The 23,244-nt window shown below is 46.2% G+C and overlaps 4 non-coding genes across 4 annotated transcripts; 2 read left to right on the forward strand and 2 right to left on the reverse strand.

Annotated features, from left to right (window-relative positions):
• Positions 1 to 8,215: 8,215 nt before the first annotated feature.
• On the reverse strand, positions 8,216 to 8,289 carry TRNAN-GUU (transfer RNA asparagine (anticodon GUU)). The gene has a single exon. It is a non-coding gene; the product is annotated as a tRNA-Asn (tRNA).
• Positions 8,290 to 13,630: 5,341 nt separating this feature from the next.
• TRNAS-AGA (transfer RNA serine (anticodon AGA)) lies at positions 13,631 to 13,712 on the reverse strand. Its single transcript has one exon. It is a non-coding gene; the product is annotated as a tRNA-Ser (tRNA).
• Positions 13,713 to 21,822: 8,110 nt separating this feature from the next.
• TRNAS-AGA (transfer RNA serine (anticodon AGA)) lies at positions 21,823 to 21,904 on the forward strand. Its single transcript has one exon. It is a non-coding gene; the product is annotated as a tRNA-Ser (tRNA).
• An 881-nt stretch (positions 21,905 to 22,785) lies between these two features.
• Positions 22,786 to 22,857, forward strand: TRNAG-UCC (transfer RNA glycine (anticodon UCC)). Its single transcript has one exon. It is a non-coding gene; the product is annotated as a tRNA-Gly (tRNA).
• The last annotated feature ends 387 nt before the right edge of the window (positions 22,858 to 23,244 follow it).

A 23,244-nucleotide genomic window follows, 5' to 3' on the forward strand; every position in this document is an offset into this window, starting at 1 on the left:
TGAAAAGAGAACTGGATATTTTAAGACATGTTTAATAGATTAGAGTAGAGTAGGACCCTAACTTGTCGCAGTGGCGGCTTAAAAAATCTTTTGGCGAAAACAAAAGCTGCTGGCTATGTATGTGATCAGGTGTTCGATGGGAAATGATAACGTGTGATTGGTGAGGACGTGATGCAGAATGGAGTTTTTCCAACAGTGGGCGGTGGGACTGTAAAAGGTTTGAGGGGTGGAGGCGCAGCTGGGGTGGAGCGTGGGTGGAGTCTCAAAGGGACCCGAAGATTTTGCCAGCATGGGGCCCCAAAATTCCTGGTGGCAACCCTGCTGGAATACAACAGGATCAAGAGGCATGATTGTATTACAACATCATCAGGAGCCGCTGAATCGCCAGAGAGTCCTGATCTATCAGTAGACGTTATTTTACAGTCGTCATCTATGCGGTGAGAACCTGCTGTGAACGTCTCTCCTGTCTGTGGGAATCATTATTACAGCAGAGAGAATTATATAACGCTCCACCATCAACCACCAAGAAAGAGAACATCAGGTGGAAATTGACCGGCCTCCTAGTGACAAGAGAGGGAACAGCAACTCCTGAGAAGAGTGCGAGAGGTAGTGGGATCGATGCCTGCATCCTCTACTTCATTTTTTTTTAAACTGAGGGACTATTTTATATATTTTTTCTGTTAAGTTCAGAAAAACTCACTTAGTCTATGACACAGTACGAGACAACAATCACTGGAGAACTACGAGGTCTTACTGTGCAGAGGTCTACAACAGCCGAGTAACCGAGTGGTGACTGCACCGAGGTTGTACATCCATTGCTAATCACCAATTAATAGGAGCGAGCACCACACTTCTTATTACTTTCAATCTCTAAATGTTTGGGAAAAATTCCAGGATTTGTTGGATATTGACCTCAGCTCTTCTTGTGATGTTTTTCTAGACATTTTTCCTATTATTTCGCTGCTTTCAATAAGGACGAAAAAAACTCAAGATAAATATCACAGATTCTAGAGCTTTTTTTGCCTTTGTCTGGTTTTGTAATTTAGTTTTAATCCTTTAACCATAAACATTTATATAAGAAGCAAAACAAGAGCATCACAGCATGAAAGTCATGATTGAATTATACAAGCACCAAAGATGCCCCCCCCCGACCACAGGTTGTATCCAGTATTGCAGCTCAGCTACATTAACTTCAAAATACTCAAAAGATTTGTGACTGATCAGATCAATTTTACAAATGATGGATATTGATCCGATCTCGTCATTTACACATGGATAATTTGTCAGGATAGAACCAATTTTCATTTTCCTCACCAATTACCATCATTTTCCCCAGAGAGAAGCAAAATAAAGAAAGAACGTTCCCTTGTTTCATTATTAGTTTTCTTTTCATTTTTGTCTAGGCTGCTGACTAATTGGTCTCTCTCTTACTAAACTCTCCCCTCTCCAATCTACACCAAATGCAGCAGCAAAGGTCATATTTCTATCCAGCCGCTACATCGATGCCTCCACTCTGTGCCAGACATTGCACTGGTTGTCCATTAACTGCAGAGTACAATATAAACTTATCTCTCTCGGCCACGAGACTCTCCACAGTTCTGTACATCTCCTCCTCATCTCTGCCATATCTCTCCTCATTCTCTTCTCTCCACTAATGACCTAAGATTGAAATCCTCTACAAGATTTCTCTTGTGCTGCAACAGTTCTCCAGAACACTCCACCCCAGGCAGTCATACAGTATTAATTCCAAGTCTCCAGAGTTTTAAGCGTGCTCTAAAATATATTTCTTTAGACTCAGCATCATCAAAATGCCCTGGGGCTGAAGGCAGGAGCTCTTCACATTCCTTTTACAGGACATTTTCCTGTTTGTTTATTGGTTTTAAAATGTTTTCTAATAAAAAAGTGTTTTTTAGTTCTAATTTCTTGGTCGCTTCTGTTTTTTTCCGGATTGAAACTATAAATCTGGTAAATTATTGCTAAATTACTGTTAACGCGTTTGCAGTAAGTGCAAGGGCTGCCAAAAATAATGACGCGCTCCAATACCCCTTTGTAGAGATGTAGTGGAGGGCCTCAGTAAAAAATTTTTTCCATTGTTAACGAGGGGGTCTCCTAGACCGGTAATGCCCATGCACTAAGTGCGTGCGCTGAAAAACATTGACCCCTGGAGGGTATACATATATATTATACAGAATGTTAGAGGTAGGCCTCTTATAATAGTTCCTACTAGCGTCCTAAACACCCTTAAAAAAATTAATGGTGGTGTTGCATGATGGTCACCCTGTTGAGATGGTGGTGGAGGAGAAGGAGGAGGATGACATAAAAAGTCTAAATGCTGAAGCATCTACCCATGTCTGGGTGTGAAGGGGTGCATGGGAATAGACCAGAAAAAAATGTATTTCAGTTTATGTTCCGCTGATGTCATCCGGTGGTGATGAGACGTCGGCTCCAATCCAGAATTTATTCATTCTGATAAGAGTCAGACAATCAGCATTTTCAGTTGACAGGCGGAAATAGCACAATACAGCAATGCCAGTCACATCAACCAAATCTGGCTGTATGCTGCTAACTAGCAAATGGAGCAGTATGAATGGAATATTATATTACTGCTTACCAAAAGTATCAGGATTCAGAGCAAAAAGAATATTATCAGCCTGATATCTAGGGCTATGGATAGGAGATCCAGCAGCAGAAAGACCGTGCAGCGGCCTCTATTCTGTACTATACGAGGTCTCCACAAACTCTGCCTAACTACTGCTATCAGCGGGATTAATATCCATCAGAATTAGTCCTTACAGGGACTGTTAGTGTAGATGAAATAAATAATAGTGGTGGGATCCCAGCCTAAATGCAGGTAAAAATCTCTCCCTGACGCAGCAGCAGCAGCAACTCTCCCTACACTGTGTGATCCGGAGTGACTGTGACGAGCATGGCGGCGCCAGGTCTGATATACACCTGATGACGCTGTGCGGCCAGCCAATCACTGTAATGCCACAACCAACATGGCTGTCGCATTACAGTGACTGACAGACAATCCCTGCATGTTTATTGGCTCTGTAATGAGCGCCAAACATGCAGGAAGGAGACCTGAGCTCCCGACGAGCAACCCCAGAAACACTCGGTGAGCGCCGAGCATCTCGAGAAGTGAGATGTTCAGGCGAGTAATGAGTAGTGACGAGCACGCTCGCTCATCACTATGGGTCACTCATCGGAGGTCTCTTCTGTTCTGGCGCCTGGGGGATCTACAAATGATACAAGTCACATGGAGACCTTTCAAGCAAAATCTGCCCTCCAATATGGCGCTCCTTCCCATCTGTGCCCGGCCGTGTCCTCGGACAGTAGCGTCTGATCACATGTGGGGTATTACTGCATTCAGGAGTGATTGCAAACCAAATTATGGGGTCTATATTTTCCTATTACACCAAAAATTTGGGGATAGCCAAGATTTATGTGGAGAAATCTTTGGTGAATCTCCAGTGGGTTCATGTTCCTCACCACATCTATAGATGAATTTTTCAGGGGTCAAGTTTCAAAATGAAGTCACTTGTGGGGTTTTCTGCAGTTTTGGTCCTTAGGGGCTCTGCAAATACAAAATGACGTCCACAATTTATTACAGTCAAAATTGTGCTTCAAAAGTCTAATAGCGCTCCTTCCCGTCCTGCCGTCTGGCCAAACAGTAGCTTCTGACCAAATGTGGGGTCCTGCTGTACTCAGGAGATTGCTCAATATATTGCGGGGTCCACTGTTTCCTGTTATCTCTGTGAAAATGAAAAATTTGATGCTAAAGTAAAATTTTAGTGAAAAAAATAAAATGTCATTTTTTCCTTTTGTTTTCCTATAAAGCACCTGAAGGGTTCATACAATTCCTGAATGTGCTCTGAAAACTTTAAGGGTTGTAGCTTTGTAAACGGGGTCTTGTTTGGGCACAATATGACATATAGACCCCTTAAAACTACTTCAAGACTCAAGTTGTCACAAAAAAAAAACAGGTTTGGTAAATTTTGTACATTTCATTGAAAAAATAAAAGCTTTTAAGCCTTCTAACATCATAAGAAGATAAAAAGCGGATTAGAAAATGATGTGGAAGTAAAGTTGACATTTGGTGACAGAAGAGACTCAAGGTTTTCTCTCGAGCTCTATTTTTCGGAGGAGGATTTATTATACACAACTCAAAAAACTAAAGGGAACAGTGAAATCCCCCCTCCTAGATCTGATGAATGAAATCTCCTCATTGAATACTTTGTTCTGTAGAAAGCTGAATGTGCTGACAACAAAATCACACAACAATCATCAATGGAAATCACATTTATTAACCAATGGAGGCCGGGATCTGGAGTCACCCCCAAAATTAAAGTGGAAAAACACACTACAGGCTGATCCAACTGTGATGTAATGTCCTTAAAACGAGTCAAAATGAGGCTGAGTTTTGCGTGTGGCCTCCACATGCCTGTATAACCTCCCTACAACGCCTGGGCATGCTCCTGATGAGTCTCAGTATTGTGTGTGGCCTCCACGTACCTGTATGACCTCCCTACAATGCCTGGGCATGCTCCTGATGAGTCTCAGTATTGTGTGTGGCCTCCACGTGCCTGTATGACCTCCCTACAACGCCTGGGCATGCTCCTGATGAGGCTGAGTATTGTGTGTGGCCTCCACGTGCCTGTATGACCTCCCTACAATGCCTGGGCATGCTCCTGATGAGTCTCAGTATTGTGTGTGGCCTCCACGTGCCTGTATGACCTCCCTTCAACGCCTGGGCATGCTCCTGATGAGGCTGAGTATTGTGTGTGGCCTCCACGTGCCTGTGTGATCTCTCTACAATGCCTGGGCATGCTCCCGATGAGGCTGAGTATTGTGTGTGGCCTCCACGTGCCTGTATGACCTCCCTACAATGCCTGGGCATGCTCCTGATGAGGCTGAGTATTGTGTGTGGCCTCCACGTGCCTGTATGACCTCCCTACAATGCCTGGGCATGCTCCTGATGAGTCTCAGTATTGTGTGTGGCCTCCACGTGCCTGTATGACCTCCCTACAACGCCTGGGCATGCTCCTGATGAGGTTGCGGATGGTCTCCTGTGGGATCTCCTCCCAGACCTGGACTAAAGCATCCGCCAACTCCTGAACAGTCTGTGGTGCAACGTGACGTTGTTGGATGGAGTGAGACATGATGTCCCAGATGTGCTCAATCGGATTCAGGTCTTGGGAACGGGCGGGCCAGTCCATAGCTTCAATGCCTTCATCTTGCAGGAACTGCTGACACACCCCAGCCACATGAGGTCTGGCATTGTCCTGCATTAGGAGGAACCCAGTGCCAACCGCACCAGCATATGGTCTCACAAGGGGTCTGAGGATCTCATCTCGGTACTTAATGGCAGTCAGGCTACCTCTGGCCCCCAAAGAAATGCCACCCCACACCATTACTGACCCACTGCCAAACCGGTCATGCTGAAGGATGTTGCAGGCAGCAGATCGCTCTCCACGGCGTCTTCAGACTCTGTCACGTCTGTCACATGTGCTCAGTGTGAACCTGCTTTCATCTGTGAAGAGCACAGGGCGCCAATGGCGACTTTGCCGATCCTGGTGTTCTGTGGCAAATGCCAAGCGTCCTGCATGGTGTTGGGCTGTGAGCACAACCCCCATCTGTGGAAGTCGGACCCTCATACCACCCTTATGGAGTCGGTTTCTAACCGTTTGTGCAGACACATGCACATTTGTGGCCTGCTGGAAGTCATTTTGCAGGGCTCTGGCAGTGCTCCTCCTGTTCCTCCTTGCACAAAGATGGAGGTAGTGGTCCTGTGGCTGGGTTGTTGCCCTCCTATGCCCCCCCCCATGTCTCCTGGTGTACTTGCCTGTCTCCTGGTAGAGCCTCCAGCCTCTGGACACTACGCTGACAGACACAGCAAACCTTCTTGCCAAAACTCGCATTGATGTGCCATCCTGGATGAGCTGCACTACCTGAGCAACTTCTGTGGGTTGTAGAGTCCGTCTCATGCTACCACGAGTGTGAAAGCACAACCAACATTCAAAAGTGACCAAAACATCAGCCAGAAAGCATTGGTACTGAGATGTGGTCTGTGGTCCCCACCTGCAGAACCACTGCTTTATTGAGGGTGTCTGGATAATTACCAATAATTTCCAACTATTGTCTATTCCATTTGCACAACAGCATGTGAAATTGATTGTCAATCAGTGTTGCTTCCTAAGTGTACAGTTTGATTTCACAGAAGTTTGAGTTACTTGGAGTTACATTCTGTTGTTTAAGTGTTCCCTTTATTTTTTTGAGCAGTGTAGTTAATGCTGAAAAAAAAAAAAAATGCTCTGCATTAGCCGGGAATCAAACCCAGGTTAACTGCTTAGAAGGCAGCTATGCTCACCACTATACCACCAACACTTGAAGAGGAGGATGGCGTTTTTTTCTAGCTTCCATCGCTCTGCCTGGGGGAAGTACATGAAAGGTCACAGGATATTTCCCATACAGCTCACATACAGCTCAGGTACTTTTTTTATGGAGATTCTACAATCTTTCTTTCTCCCCTATCACCTCTGGACTTGCTGCTTAGCTTCTTTCCATCATTCTAACGCCAATGTCTCACTGTTGCGTCTCTGCCATATGGTCTAGCAGTTAGGATTCCTGGTTTTCATCCAAGCAGCCTGGTTTTGACTCCCGGTATGGGAAGATGTTTTTCCTTTTTTTGGCTGTTACCCTATTATTATCACAGTCAGAATCTTATTGACCAGTAATTAATGTACATGTATAATATATTATAGAAATGTCCAGTATTATGTGACCCATAAACCTGGAGACGCAGTGAGGTGATGATGGCAGGAGAGCTGCAGTACACAAGCCTTCGATAGCTCAGCTGGTAGAGCGCAGAGGACTGTAGTGGGGCACAGACATCCTTAGCTCACGGGTTCGATTCTGGTTCGTAGGACATTTTATTACTTATTGTTAGTAGAGTATAATTATCTCCAGAATTAAGCAGCCACATTACTGGTGGGGTCACATTGGCCAAAATATTAATTTTCCTTAACAATCCCTCCTCGCCGTCCGTCCTCCTGAAGTAGGGTTTCTATTAGGGTCATTACGGTTCTTCACTTACAGCGGATTATGCGGACAGAAGTTTCCTCCCTCTCTTCCTCCTCATTTTTGCCTTTTTCAGAAGATGATGTTTTTAGCTCTTTGGCCTCGATTCATGATTGTGTTTTTCGGCTGTACCTCAGTCATTACTTACTTTGAGCCTTTTTTAAGTCTATTTCCTCTGTGTTCACCTGTTTTTTCTTCTGGTCCCCATTGTGGGCGAGGTTTGGAGTTTCTACATCAGGGGTGGGGAATCTTTTCTCTTCCAGGGGCCATGTGGATCATTGTACCATCCTTCGGGGGGGCGTATAAATTACCCGCTAATTAAGTCCGTCGTGACGCGGCGCTGGTGTCAGGACGTAATATTTCATTGCACGCGCCTCAACGTTCGGCAGTGAAGACTGCGTACACATGCTCACCGAGCGAGGAGACATTAACCGTCACAATACAGCTGCCGGCCCCAAGTACTGGGGTCCCCGGATATCTACCCGGGGGCAGATAAAAGGCCATCGAGGGCTGTCAATGTCCCGCGGGCCTGAGGTTCCCCACCCCTGTTCCAGATGTTTTCGACTCATCCAATTGTCACTTTTTAAAAAGTCAACACATTTTTGTTAGAAGATGTTCTCCAGTCTCCCCATGGAGTGAATTTATGGACGTCTATAGTTTTTCTGCAAGTTTGGGGACATTTTAGCCGAACATGTCACTTTTCGCTCTAAAAAGACTCCTAAAAGGTGGAAGAGAAAAATGCTAAATGATTTTGCAACAAAATGTAAGAACCGCCTGCGACACTGAAGAAACTGGCGCATAAGATACGAATGAATGGTGCAAGCCGAAAAAGAAAAGTGACTTTCTGTGAATGATTTACCAGGAGACAAGTGAAGCCGCGTCGCTTGGTCGCTTGGTGGAGGCAAAGGACTATAAATCTGTTAATGTCTCCACGTGCAGGTTTGTATCCTGCTGACTACATGAGAAGTTCTTCTGATGGACACTAATTACAGATCTGTGCCTTATAGGGGCTGTCTTGCTGGGTTCATGTTACTTGTATTCCAAAAATGCGAATTATATAGAATCCGTGAATTTTGAAAATAATTAATTGACAACATAAAGCAATTTGGGTAGCTGTCCAAGCAAAAGACACCAACGTCCCTGGGTGGGCTTGAACCACCAACCTTTCGGTTAACAGCCGAACGCGCTAACCAATTGCGCCACAGAGACGTCTGTGCTCAGCAGCTCTGCCTGAACAGCAAATAACCAACATTTCGGCTCAGTGCACATTGCTCATTAGCGGCTGATGGTGACTATTGAGCTCCTGGGTCGGAGGACGACACCACAGAATCCTGGGAATTTCCTCTACATTCAGACATTCTCATTCTTATTCCAGTGACTTATGATCGCTCAGACGATGTCCTGGGAGGTTTCTACGTTTAGGTATCGGTGTCTCCTCTCTTCGGTTTTATAACACTGGATGATGTCGGGTTTTCATATGGACGGTCTTGGGTTCGATTCCTGGAAACGGAAATTAAGTTTCAATTGTTCCCTGAGAAATTGTATAGTTGTATTATGTGAATAAATATTGTTATTAACTAGAAAACAATATAACGGTATTGAATACATTTCATCACTGTCGTATTGTCTTTGAGCTTATAAAACTCCATCACAACTTTTATGTGATCTTCTTTTATGGGCTTGATGTGTTTTTTGTTCCTTGTATTTTATTTTATATATGAAGGTCTATGGGAAAACAGTTTGAAGACAATCTCCTACAGCGCGTCTCGGACCCCGGGGGCCATTACAATATGTTTTTCTATGAAATGCTGCAGCGTTTTAGAGTTAAACATGCCTGGCTGAGATCATACAGCCGGTGGCCACGAACGTGGCATTATGTATCAGATGTCAGGTTCACTTTACATGGGACAGGTTTCATCCCAAACACATAAAATCTCATTGAGCCATCAGATAAACTGAGAAATGTTCAGACCCCAGAGTCAGACTGAAGAACAATGTTCCCACCAGAGGATTTGATTCTGAGGGTCCTCCTTTCTCCCGCACTCAAGTGCCCCATAGCAGCTGCAAGATTTGCACTATGAACTCTCCTGAAGGAGAAGCCAGGGACCACCGGAGGATTCTCCGGTTCTCTGGTGGGCCAGTCCAGCCCTGCCAGACCCTATATATCACTTTTGAATCATGGCTACCATCCAACAACAATTAAAAACCAGATTTCAAAAGCCACCAGAATATCAAGGAATCATCTCCTACATTACAAAACTAAAGAAAGACATTGGATCCCTCTAGTAGTCATCTATCTGGATGGTAGGTGACTACAATTGCAAATCGCCAAATGATTAAAGGAAAAAGATTACCAGTGGCTAAAGATTTCTGTAGCCCTGATCATAGCATCATGGACATGAAATTGCTGGTATTGAAAGAAAAATACACATAGTTACATAGATACATAGTTTATAAGGCCGAAAAAAGACAAGCGTCCATCCAGTTCAGCCTATTTCTTGTGCACTGCAGCTATTCCGCAGCGTTGATCCAGGGGAAGGCAAAATAAACCATGCGGTATAGGCCAACTTACATCATTGAGAAAAAATTCACTTCCCGACACCAATCTGGCAGTCAGATTAAATCCCTGGATTAATTAACTGTCACTAAGCATAAGATGTAATTTTATTGTTCTCAAGAAAGGCGTACAGGCCTCTCTTGAACTGATTAAGTGAGTTGGACATCACCACTTCCTCTCCCAGAGAGTTCCAGAGTCTCACGGCTCTGACCGTAAAGAATCCCCTTCTATGCTGGTGCAGGAACCTCCTTTCCTCCAGACGCATAGTGTGCCCCCTCGTCTTTGTTACCATCCTTGGTATAAACAGGTCATGGGAGAGATCTCTGTAGTGCCCCCTGATCTATTTATACATGTTTATGAGGTCTCCCCTAAGCCTTCTCTTTTCCAATGTAAATAGGCCTAATTTTGACAACCTCTCTGGGTATTATAGTCCCTCCATTCCCTTTATTACCTTAGTCGCCCTCCTTTGTACCCTCTCTAGCTCCAATATGTCTTTCCTGAGCCCCGGAGCCCAGAACTGTGCACAATATTCTAAGTGCGGCCTTACCAGCGCTTTATACAGAGGAAGAACAATGTTCTCATCATATGCCCCTATTCCTCTTCTGATGCATGCCATGACTCTATTTGCCTTCGCAGCTGCTGCCTGACACTGGGCACTCCAATTTAATTTGCTGTTAACCAAGACGCCCAGGTCCTTCTCCATGTCAGATTTCCCCAACAGTTTCCCATTTAATATGTATGGGTGACTGCTGTTTTTCTTTCCCATGTGCATGACCTTACATTTATCGGCATTGAACTCCATTTGCCATTTTTTGGCCCAACTCCCCAATTTATCTAAATCCTCCTGTAGCTGTGCCCTATCCTCATCTGTATTAACTACTTTACAAAGTTTAGTATCATCTGCAAATATTGCTATTTTACTATGCAACCCTTCCACTAGATCATTAATAAATATATTAAATAATATAGGGCCCAAGACAGACCCTTGAGGCCCCCCGCTAGTAACCCTGACACCCCCTGAGCTTACTCCATTGATAACCACCCTCTGCTTTCTATCACTCAGCCAGCTATTTACCCACTTGCACACATTATCCCCCAGACCAAGCATTCTCATTTTATATTCCAACCTTTTGTGTGGCACGGTATCAAACGCTTTGGAGAAGTCCAGGTATACAACATCCACTGACTCTCCCCGGTCCAGCTGTGAGCTCACCTCCTCGTAGAAGGCCATCAGGTTTGTTTGGGAGGAGCAATCCCTCATGAATCCATGTTGATATGGAGTTAGACAGTTATTATCATTAAGATATTCTACAATAGCATCTCTAAGAAATCCTTCAAACAATTTACCCACAACAGACGTTAAGCTGACTGGTCTATAGTTCCCAGGGTCACTTTTAGACCCCTTTTTGAATATTGGTACCATATTTGCTTGGCGCCAGTCTAGTGGGACAGTCCCTGTCCATAAAGAGTGCTTGAATATAAGATACAGCGGCCTGTCTATCACATTACTTAATTCTTTTAGTACCCGGGGGTGTATGCCATCTGGGCCTGGTGACTTGTCTATTTTGATATTATTTAGGCGTATCTGAACTTCCTCCTGGGTTAGGTGGGTGATATTTAGCGGAGGGTTTACTTTATCACTCTGCATTTCCTCCGATAAATTGTTTTCTTTTGTGAAAACAGTGGAGAAGAAGCTATTGAGTAGGTTTGCTTTACCCTCATCGCCCTCTATGATTTTACCCAGGTTATTTTTCAATGGGCCAACTCCATCAGTTTTAATCCTTTTACTGTTTATATAGTTAAAGAACAGTTTGGGATTGGTTTTACTTTCCTTCGCAATTAGTCTCTCTGTCTCCTCTTTTGCTATTCTTATTTGTTTCTTACAGATTTTGTTTTTTTCCCTATAAGATATTAGCGCTTCCTCGCTGCCTTCTTGTTTAAGTTTACCGAAAGCCCTTTTTTTGTTTTTCATTGCCCTCTTGACTTCCTTATTTAGCCACATTGGCTTCCTCCTATTCCTAGCCCTTTTATTCCCATAAGATATGTACCTTCTACAGTGACTATGTAGGATTGTTTTGAAAATTTCCCATTTTCTATCCGTGCTCCTATTACTAAAGATACTATCCCAGTCTATAAGGTGAAGGGCATCTCTTAGCTGATCAAACTTTGCCCTCCTGAAGTTCAGTATTTTTGTGACTCCCTTGCTGGGCACCCTACTGAAGCACATGTGGAATTGTATAATGTTGTGGTCACTATTTCCCAGGTGCCCCCCGACCTGCACCTCAGTTATTCTGTCTGGCCTGTTAGTTAATCTCAGAGACAGAAGAGTCTGGGAGCACAAACTTATGATGACCGGTGACACAGAATAGGAAAGCAGATATTGGATGGATTTATGTCTTTTTACATGAATTAAGAAATGTGCACCTCTGACCTTGTGGGGTCATCACAAACCTGGACCAGAGCTCAATCATTATTTACTGCCACATCTGCTTCTCCCCTTCTCAGATTGATCGATCTGCTTCACGACACTTGTCTTATTACTGCATTATTCTGTATTATGTTGAGTATAAATATGTGACCCTTCAAATTTTGTATTATACTGAGCCTGATGAAGAGACCGGGTGGAGTCTCCAGAGCTGATGTTTATCACCATCTTTTCAGTTCAACATTAGAAGGTATCAGCCACTGAGGACTCTCAATTCAAAATATTTTTTTATCTACTGGTGAACTCAGTACAAAGATATCTCTATCCTGTGACAGAATTTCTCCCACAATTTTGTAGACTTGAAAGTAATAAGTAGTGCGGTGCTCGGCTCTATCGGCTCCTTAATGATTAGTAATGGCCGTACAATCTCGGTGCCATCACCTCTCGGAGCAGTTACTCTTCTGTTGTAGATTTATGTACAGTAGGACCTCGTAGTTCTCCAGTGATGGTCGCCTCATACTGTAATACAGTTTAAACAGGGGGATTACTTGATCAGGACTAAAAAATGAAAAGAATAACTCAATTATAACTGTTCCTCCATTTGAAGAAAAGGTGGAGGATGCAAGTATCGATCCCATTTCCTCTCACGTTCTTAGGATCTTGCTTTTCACTGCAACTTTTACCTCTCGTGTCACCCAATGGCAGGCTATACTTTCTGTTTTGATGTGTTCTTTAGGTGTGATGGCCACGATTGGTCGTGGTATCGAAGGCCTTAAACTGGCTACAGGAGTTAGGTAAGTATCCCGCTCTTCGTCTCGCACCTCTCCTCCTCTTTGTTTCCTTAGATGCCACAACCAATAGCGACCATAACACCAAAACAGTTAGAGGGGGTGGCTCCCACTGTCAACCCATCAACACCCCCATTGAATGTTATTGCAGGTCACCAACAGATGGTGTCGGCCTCCTAACTATCCAAATATGACACCAATCACTAATGTGAATCATGAACATGGAACAGCCATTGTGGGACCGGCATCTTCATACACAGACAACACCGGGCATCCTAGAACTGGACAGCATGGCAAAGAAAATAACTAAGAGCCTGCCATAAAGTCTCCAGACCCGTCTCCTGATGGCGGACGTTACATCAGTACATTACAGTAATCACCGATGAGGGAGGTTTCTACAGTCAGAGATCGTCCGGATCCATGGAAGCTCCGGATTCTCCTTATGACGATCTAGTTGGTAATAAGTTTTTATGTAATGTATCCAAGATAGATCCTCTCCATAAAGAAGAAAATGATCCTGTTAGTGGCCCTAAAGGCCCGTGCCTTGTAAATTTCTGTCTCTTTAGATGATTTACAGGATATCCACCTATAGGTGGCACTAACGAGGTGGATTACTTCTATAATCATATAGAAAATGATTTCTACAACTGATCCGTCAGTCATATAGAAATGACAGGAGTAGTCCGTCCACCTACGACAGCCTCGTATATACAACGGCCTCCCATTTTAGATTAAATTTGTATTTTTAAAAAAAAAAAAAAAAAAAAACAAGATCTTCCACATAGTCAGCAGGATTTGAACCTGCGCAGGGAGACCCCAATGGATTTCTAGTCCATCGCCTTAACCACTCGGCCACGACTACAGATGCATTCACTGGCTCACTATCTACACACACAGCTTTGTCTATTCTGAGGAGAAGACATTAGTGTCACCACCCAACTCCACAATGTGCTCCGAGGAGGAGACATCTATCCTACACGTGAGGTCCTACCGGCTGCCCATGACTGAGTAGTAGGATCACACTACTATGAATGAATACAGCAGGTAGGACAAAGTGTATATGTAGCGCCCCGAGGGTTCGGCCGCTACAGGGGCATTGCACCTCAGACCGGAGGTGTGATATTCCACTCCCGGGTAAGGATGGAGTATGGACCAGGGCTCAGTTAGCTGCATACAGCACACACACCCCATTTCCGAGGGACAGCTCAACGGTGCTCCCACCAGACATAAGTGCAGGCACGACCGACCATGTCCCTGCTGGAGTGGGGAGGGAGGGGTGGAACACCCAGTGCTGTAAGGGCAGATAGGGGGCGGTTCCTGAGTGTAGGAAGGAGCCCATTGGTTGCTGGTCACCTGGGCTCATGGCTAGAGGGAGGTATAAAAGGTGGGCACCATCTTAGATCTAGGTTCTGTGGAGAGGAGAAGACAGGGAGCAGCAGCTCAGGCTGAGTGCTGCTCCAGAGGCAGGCCTAGGGAAGAGGCCGGGGCCTGAGAGGAGAAGGAGAAGTGGGCCTGGAGAAGAGGCCGAGGAGGAGGTGAAGGGGAGCTGAGATTCTGGCTCATCTCAGCTCCAAGAGAAAGGAACAGAAACAGAAAGGAACTGCAAAGAAGGAGAGACAGAGAAACAGAAGGGCTCAGGAACAAGAAGGTGGAAGGGACCCTAAGAACCCACGAGAATCCAGGGTGCAGGGTCAGGCAGATTAAGGGTACCGGATCCCAAGTTGGTGGAGGAGAAACAACCCTCAGCCAAAGACCGGTCGTCGTGATCATATATTGGTGCGACACCTCATCAAACCTGCTAGGAAGGCACCATATAGGACAGCGGAGGACGGGGCCCACGTTTAACCGCACAGGTCCGCGGCAGCTGGACAAAAGTGGGTCACTGGTGAGGCAGGCCAGAGAAAGGATAAAAGGGGGTCCTGTGCCATGCTCCTGAACTGCCTGGGAGTTGACCGAGCCCCTCACCTGGTGGACGCAGCACGGCTCGGGCGGTCACTGCTGGCCGAAGTGACCTGGAACAAACGAACTGTGAGTAAAGACCCTGGACTGTAACTTGTTGTCTGTGTGCTCCTTCGCGCCTCCAGCACTATCAGCACCGGGACCCGCACTACCATCACTCCCAACATCCACTACACTGCCCTGGGGCTGCACTCTTCCCGTAGGGAGTCACATCACCTCAGCTGCACCCATCATCAGCCCCAGCGCACTGCCTTGCAGCGGCGGTTCCTAATAACCGCAATCCACGGGTGGCGTAGTCGGACATTATTTGGAGCTCATAGCAGACTACCATTGGCCTGACCACCCTGAGCCGCGGGACCGGGCCGCCACTACTACTACCCCCATTGTTCCCCTATCGCCCGGATCCGCGTGCCCCAGGGCCCAGGGGGCGAGTCATATATAATGTTAGAAAATCATTATATTACCACCAATTTTAATGAAAAAGGATGTTAGTGCTTTACTAACAACGCTATGGGGGCAGTGTAGATAGTAGCTAGGACATGACCAGTTTCCTTTAAGGTGTTAAGGGAATCTGTCTCCACTTTGGAGTTATCAGACCTCTATTATGGCCATACAGGGAACAGAAACGTAAATCTATACATACCTGTATGGCCCATAGCAGAGGTCTGATTGCAGAGAAAAGTGCTTTATTCAATTCTGTCTTGTACAGGCTTAGTGTCCGGGGAACGGCAAGAAATCCCCGCCTATGTGCTTATTATTCCCCCAAATCCCCACCTATGTGCTTATTATTCCCCCAAATCCCCGCCTATGTGCTTATTATTCCCCTAAATCCCCGCCTATGTGCTTATTATTCCCCTAAATCCCTGCCTATGTGATTATTATTCCCCTAAATCCCCACCTATGTGCTTATTATTCCCCTAAATCCCTGCCTATGTGCTTATTATTCCCCCAAATCCCCACCTATGCGCTTATTATCCCCCCAAATCCCCGCCTATGTGCTTATTATTCCCCTAAATCCCCGCCTATGTGCTTATTATTCCCCCTAATACCCACCTATATGCTTATTAATCCCCCAAATCCCCACCTATGTGCTTAGTTATTATATTCCCCCCCTCCCCTGCAGGTCACAGGTTCCTGTGATGTGCACTGTGCTCCCTGACTTCCCGGGCATATGCAAAGCGCCGCTCACATAGAGCTCACATAGAGCGCGCTTTGCATAATTCCGGCCCTGTCTCTCTGTGTACTGCTCTGCAGGGTTCTATTGCGCAGGCGCTGGAAAGTGACAGCGACTCCCCGGGACCTGCGCAATAGAAACCTGCAGCACAGTGCACAGAGAGACGGGGCCGGGATGAAGCAAAGCGCACTCTATGTGAGCTCTATGTGAGTGGCGCTTTGCGCATGCCCGGGAGGTCAGGGAGCACATTGCACATCACAGGGCCTGTCACAGATAATGATATGATAATTAAGCATATAGGCGGGGATTTGGGGGAATAATAAGCACATAGGCGGGGATTTGGGGGAATAATAAGCACATAGGCGGGGATTTCTTGGCGTCCCCCGGACGCCAAGCCTGTACAAAACAGAATTGAATAAAGTGCTTTTATCTGCAATCAGATCTCTGCTATGGGCCATACAGGTATGTATAGATTTACTTTTCTATATGGCCATAGTAGAAGTCTGATAACTCCAAAGTGGTGAAAGATTCCCTTTAAGTAAATGAATACATCACCAGAACCACAGTCAGAACATTAATACATTACCAGAACCAAGTTTTGAGTATTTGAAGCGGATTTGGAGAGTTTTGTCTAAAAAAAAAATCAGTGTTAAACTGGGTTTTTGGAGCAGAAACTTGCCAAATCCTCTGCAATTTAAAATCTCTAAGTTTGAAATATTTTTAAGTTTTAACACTGCCATGAAGCACATTATGGATTGCTACATGAATGCAGCACCAAAACCACAGTCATTACATGAATGAAGTGCCAAAACTACAGGCAGTACATAAATGCAGCACCAGAAGCACCGACAGTACTATAATGTTGTACCAGAACCACTAGCAGTTCATAAATGCAGCTCCAGTACCACGATCACTACATGAATGCAGCACCAGAACCACCATCAGTACATGAATGCGCAGCACCAGAGCCACCATCAGTACATGAATTTAGCACCAGAACCACCAGCAGTACATGAATGCAGTGCCAGAACCACTGTCAGAATATGGATGCAGCACCAGAATAGCAGGCAGTAAATAAATGCAGCACCAGAATCACCGGCATTACATAACTGCAGTGCCAGAACTACCCTCAGTATATTAGTGCAGCGCCAGAACCACCATCAGTATATGTATAAAGTATCAGGCTTAATACAGAAATTAATTGTAATGTCAGGTCAGCTCCATATGTAATTGTATCACATGAACCTACTATTCTCATTATGTCCTCAACAATGTTAATGAGATACTGGGAGTTATTGTTACCAGCAATCATCAGACTGCAGACCATGAAAGAATCACAGTATTGATGAGACGTAGTCAGTATCACAAAAACAAATATTTGCATCCAGGTGCCTTATAGGTGACATCTTCCCTGATTGGACTTGTTCCCATCACTTTCGTCTCCATGTAGCACAGATGTCATGATGAGACTCCACACCCAGAGCTCATCTCTGCAGACTTGTCTCTTCTCCATCTTCAGCAGCACATCCCGACATGGTGCCCTTAACAATAAAAGTATCATTATGCTGCCATATAAATAAAGATGTCTCCTATGCTGTGCCCCTGAATAAATAATTGCCCCTCACAGTGCTCCCTCTACAAAACATCCCCACAACACTGCCTCCATAATAGTCCCCCACACTGCCGCTCTCCATAATGTCCCCAACACACTGCCGCTCTCAATAATGTCCTCAGCATACTGCCCCTTTATATAATGTCCCTCATACTGCCCCTCTCCATAACGTCCCCCCACACTGCCCCTCACCATAATGCCCCCCCCCTCAATAACACTCTATATAATGTACCCCCATATTGCTCCTCTCCATAGTGTCCCCCTTTACACTGGCTCACTCCATAATGTCTCCCTTTCACACTGACCATCACCATCATTTATACCACCAGGTATAAATGAAGAGATGGCAACATTGAGAACCATAGACATTATGGAAAGGAGTTTGCTCCTCAATGAGCAGGTGCTCGCGGGGATAGATGTGGGGGAGGATGGTAGCACGGAGCTGCAGGACAGTGAGGCAGCTAGCTGGGTGACAGAAGTCAGAGTGTCAGGGAGGCTCGTCCTGTGATGGCACCCCAACAAGTTTACTAAGTTGGCAGATGATGGGTGTCAGTACAATGGTAGCATTATTGCTGCAAGATGTGTCCTCGAAAATCCGGCAGCATGTCTACTCCAGTATAGAATAGAACACATAAAGAAGTATATAAGTGCTGGGGACCATCGTATATTAGCATTTATGTTTATTAATGGCTTAGCATGCAAGAGGTAGCGAGATTGATTCCTTCAAAGCTTCTTTCGCTGATTTATTTTTTTAATCAAATAGTTATATTCTTTCTACTCCTAATCCCATAGTTACCCCAGCTACTCCTTATTACAGTACAAGACGACTATAACTGGAGAACTACAAGGTCTCAGTGTTCAGAGGTCTACAACAGCCGAGTAACGGCCCCGAGTGGTGACTGCTCCGACATTGTGCGTCTGTAAGGAGGAAGACCGGGGTGTAAGTACTTTCAGAACAAGGGATCCGGAACTGCCGGGCCTGTGCCTCTGGTTGCAGGGGGAAGACAGACTGCGAGCACAGGAGTCAGGTGACGGGAAAGCTGGGGGCGTGTCCAGGGGGAGAGCTGAGGAGTCAGGTGACTGGGGAGCTGGGGGCGTGTCTAGGAAGAGGGAGTAAAAGGAGTTTTGCACAGGAAAGCAGGGAGTTGACAGTTGGGGTCAAGCACGACTAGAGGGAGAAAAGACGCAGGGTCCGTGGAGCCGAGCAAGTGAGGTGCAGTGTTATGGACTAGGGGCTCAGCGGGTCAAACCGGAGACCGCCCGCTACCACCAGAAGACAAAGCAATGTTTAGACAGGGAAGCCAGAAGAAAACAACACTGGCATCAGCCGGCAACAGCTTTGTGGGGAACAAGAGTCTGCTAAGTGTAAAACTGCCTATTACAACCATGTCGACTCTGCTACATCTAGCCAAACTGGGGATTGCTGGTTATAGACTGCTACCTGCTACTCCCCTTGTTGTCCCCATAATTGCCCTGTTACACCCTGCATGGAGATTGACCCTGTTACAATAAATCCCCCTTGTTTATTAACCCTGTACTGGCTGCTCTGTGTTTCTGTGTGACTGCATCTAAAGTACCTGTGTTACACTTGGCGTAGTCGGCAGGATCATATCCAAATGTCCTGTGCCCACCGGACTAGTGGAGAGGACCCCTGAGGCCTGTGAAACGGCACCTGCATGGCGCATTGCAATGGCGACCACGCTGTGGTCCAAGATGGCGCCGAACACTGACAAGAAGATGGCGGTCAGTGGCGCGAAATCCTGGGGAGGCAGAGAAAGCGCGCAAAGAAGTGGCCCGCCCTCCGATAGCAAGTGTGTGCTGAGGGGACAACCTGAGAGAAGGAGGCAGTCCCCAGAATTTTATCTGCAGGCCGGCAGATGGAGGGAAAAGAGGAAGAACGCCCGCCCCAAGCAGCACGATGGGGGTAGGAGGATCCTCGTGTGGAGAAGTACAGGTGGCCTGTCGCCATTTGAAAGTTGGAGAGTGAATCTGAGTGGAAGACCGATGTTGCCGAGCCCTCCTGATACTTCCAGTGAGGCCCGTTGAGAGCTGAAGAGAAGTTTTCTTTGCTGAAAAAAGGTGTTGCCCCGCAAGCTGAGGGCGTTGAAGCCGGTCAAACTGGACCGAAGTGAAGCTGCGATGGCAGTTGTTGTTTTCTCCCTGATACCAGTTGGAGCCTCGACATCGGAGGCCTATTTTGGACTTGGACTTTGATGACCTCAGCAATTGCCTCTGGGGTCCGGATCGGTGCTGCCTTGCAGGAGCAGGCACACGTGTGTGTAACCCCTTTAAATGCTTTAGTACCGTTGTAGAAGGAATCGTGTCCCTGTTGCCACAGGGAATGTAATGGACTGTGCCCGGATGCAGTTGGGCATGCAAAGGACACTTTGCAGCAATTTTTGCATTTCTTAAAGGGACATTTTTGTCCCTTAAAGGGGAAGTGATTTTTCGCGGGGTCTTTCTTCTGTTTTGTTGCCTCGTCAAGTGAGGCTGGATTGTGCATGTTTTGGACTTCTATGCTTCATAGCAGTGGACTTGTTGCGATTCCGCCGGAGCAGAGTGTATGTGTGTGGGCTACCCCTTTAAGATGTGCACGTTGGGACTGTGTTTATGCTGTGTTTCTTTACAGGGTCCCTGCATGTCCGAGGACGGCCATGTTTAAGAAGGGGGGGAGTGTAAGGGGGATGGACGCCACCACCCTTTTAAGAAGGACTTTTCCCTGTTATTATTCCCACGTGCAGCAGTAGTTGTCCCCGTGTAAGTGTAATGTCTAATGTAATGTTGATGCTTTTATGTGTTCTCCCTGTATTGTACAGTGCAGTAGTTGCCTAGTTACAGCAGCATGGCAGAGCTGGCCGGGGGAGGAGCGCAGCAGGGAGGAGCAGAGGCAGTGAGCTTAGAGACAGGAGACAGGAAGTTAAGGAGCAGTGTCCAGGCGGCCATGCCCAGGACAAGGTGTCAAAAAAGAGCTCCAGAGAAAGGGAGCTTGTATGAAGATGGGGGTGTCCCCGCAAAGAAGGAGTCGAGGCAGTGGGGGCCGTAAGCCCACGAGAGAGGACCTGCTCGTGACAGGTCGGGACAGAGGACAGGTCGAAGCAGTGGGGCCGTGAGCCCATGAGTAAGGACCAGTGATGGTGTAAATGCACTCAGAGAAGAGGCCAGTACACGAGACATCAAGGGTCCATGTGAGTACCAGAGAGTCCGGCAGCTAGAGACCTGAGCCAGGGCCGAGGACAGAGACTAGGCACTAAGCAGAGTCCGGCAGCCATAGACCCAGGCCAGGGTTAGAAGGTGCGCTGATCCGAGGACAGAGACTCGGCACTAAGAAGAGTCCGGCAGCCATAGACCCAGGCCAGGGTTAGAAGGTGCGCGGATCCGAGGACAGAGACTAGGCACTAAGCAGAGTCCGGCAGCCATAGACCCATGCCAGGGTTAGAAGGTGCGCAGATCCGAGGACAGAGACTAGGCACTAAGCAGAATCCAGCAGCCATAGACCCAGGCCAGGGTTGGAAGGTGCGCGGGAGAGAGAGAGAGAGACTGCCGACAGCCCTCAGCAGGAGCTGAGGACCGAACAGAGGCTGCGGAAAAGGGATGTACATGTATATATCTATATCCGAGTAGCACAGCGAGAGAGGACAGGGACTGTGGAAAAGGGATAGGAGCCTTATCTGAGTAGCACAGCTTCCCTCGGACAAGCGACAACCAGCACAGAGGGTGTGCTGAAGGTGAGAGTCTGCCTGCTGTGATAAACTGAGTCGGAAGGTAGAAAAACGGCTTATTGTCCCTGCATAAGACCTGGGCCTGAGAATATCTGCTGCACCTGCCTGTACACTGCAATCTGTCAGTAAAGTTGGTTTTATTTAAAAGCACTGACTCTATCTATTTATTCATGTGCGAGGTGCCGAGGTGCTCGCTGAAGGTTGCTCAGTAGACTCGCCCACGGCTACCACCCCGTGCCACCTCGTTCAACGTCCATTACACATATATCACAAAAGAAAGCAACAAACATAAAGAAACAATGGCCGATCCCCAGGAGGACACTAGTCCCAGATGTCACCAGAGGAAAGTATCACATGGCTGCCGGCAGGACCTCACGTGTAGGATCGATGTCTCCTCCTCGGAGCACATTGTGGAGTTGGGTGGTGACACTAATGTCTTCTCCTCAGAATGGAGAACGCTGTGTGTGTAGATAGTGAGACGGTGACTCCACATCTGGTGTATGCAGCTGTAGTCGTGGCCGAGTGGTTAAGGCGATGGACTAGAAATCCATTGGGGTCTCCCCGCGCAGGTTCAAATCCTGCTGACTATGTGGAAGATCTTGTTTTTGAAAAAGAAAAATACTAATTTAATCTAAAAATGGGAGGCCGTTGTATATAGGAGGCTGTCGTAGGTGGACGGACTACTCCTGTCATTTCTGTATGACTGAGGGATCAGTTGTAGAAATCATTTTCCGTGTGAATATCCGATCATAGAAGTAATCCACCTCGCTAGTGCCACCTATAGGAAAAAGGCTAAAAGTAAGTAATGACTGAGGTACAGCCGAAAAACACAATCATGAATCGAGGCCAAAGAGCTAAAAACATCATCTTCCGAAAAAGTCAAAAATGAGGAGGAAGAGAGGGAGGAAACTTCTGTCCAGATAATGCGCTGTAAGTGAAGAACCGTAATGACCCTAATAGAAGCCCTACTTCAGGAGAGCGGACGGCGAGGAGAGATTGTTAAGTGAAATTAATATTTTGGCCAATGTGACCCCATCAGTAATGTGGCTGCTTAATTCTGGAGATAATTATACCCTACTAACAATAAGTAATAAAATGTCCTTCGAACCAGTGACTTAAGGATGTCTGTGCCCCACTACAATCCTCCGCTCTACCAGCTGAGCTATCGAAGGCTTGTGTACTGCAGCTCTCCTGCCGTCATCACCTCACTGCGTCTCCAGGTGTATGGGTCACATAATACTGGACATTTCTATAATATATTATACATGTACATTAATTACTGGACAATAAGATTCTGACTGTGACAAAAATAAGGTAACAACCAAAAAAAGGAAAAACATCTTCTTATGCAGGGAGTCAAAAAGTACCTGAGCTGTATGTGAGCTGTATGGGAAATATCCAGTGAGCTTTGATGTACTTCCCCCAGGCAGAGCGATGAAAGCCAGAAAAAAAACACCATCCTGCAGTCCAAGCGTTGGTGGTATAGTGGTGAGCATAGCTGCCTTCCAAACAGTTGACCCGGGTTCGATTCCCGGCCAACGCAGAACATTTTTTTTCTTTTAAGCTTTAACTATAATAAATTGTCCAAAAAATAGAGCTTGAAAGAAAACCCTGAGTCTCTTCTGTCAACCAAATGTACAAAATTTACAAAACCTGTTTTTTTTTGTGACAACTTGAGTCTTGAAGTAATTTTGAGGGTTCTGTATGGCATTTTGTGCCCAAACAAGACCCTGTTTACAAAGGTTTTCAAGGAGTATACCTCTTGACAAAGGCTCGTTTGCCGAAACGTGCGTCGGGGCTGGCGCACAGGTGGCAGTGACTGAAGGGTGGCTCTGTTAATGACAGGTTTACTATATCTCAAAGATGTGCATGATGTATAAGTATGTATTAATTATGTGTGGCGCCCCTGGGGGTTCGGTCGCCACAAGGG

This window comes from Phyllobates terribilis, unplaced genomic scaffold, assembly GCF_046119375.1.
Source record: "Phyllobates terribilis strain yellow unplaced genomic scaffold, ASM4611937v1 Scaffold_3__8_contigs__length_932513732, whole genome shotgun sequence".
NCBI classification, from domain to species: domain Eukaryota; kingdom Metazoa; phylum Chordata; class Amphibia; order Anura; family Dendrobatidae; genus Phyllobates; species Phyllobates terribilis.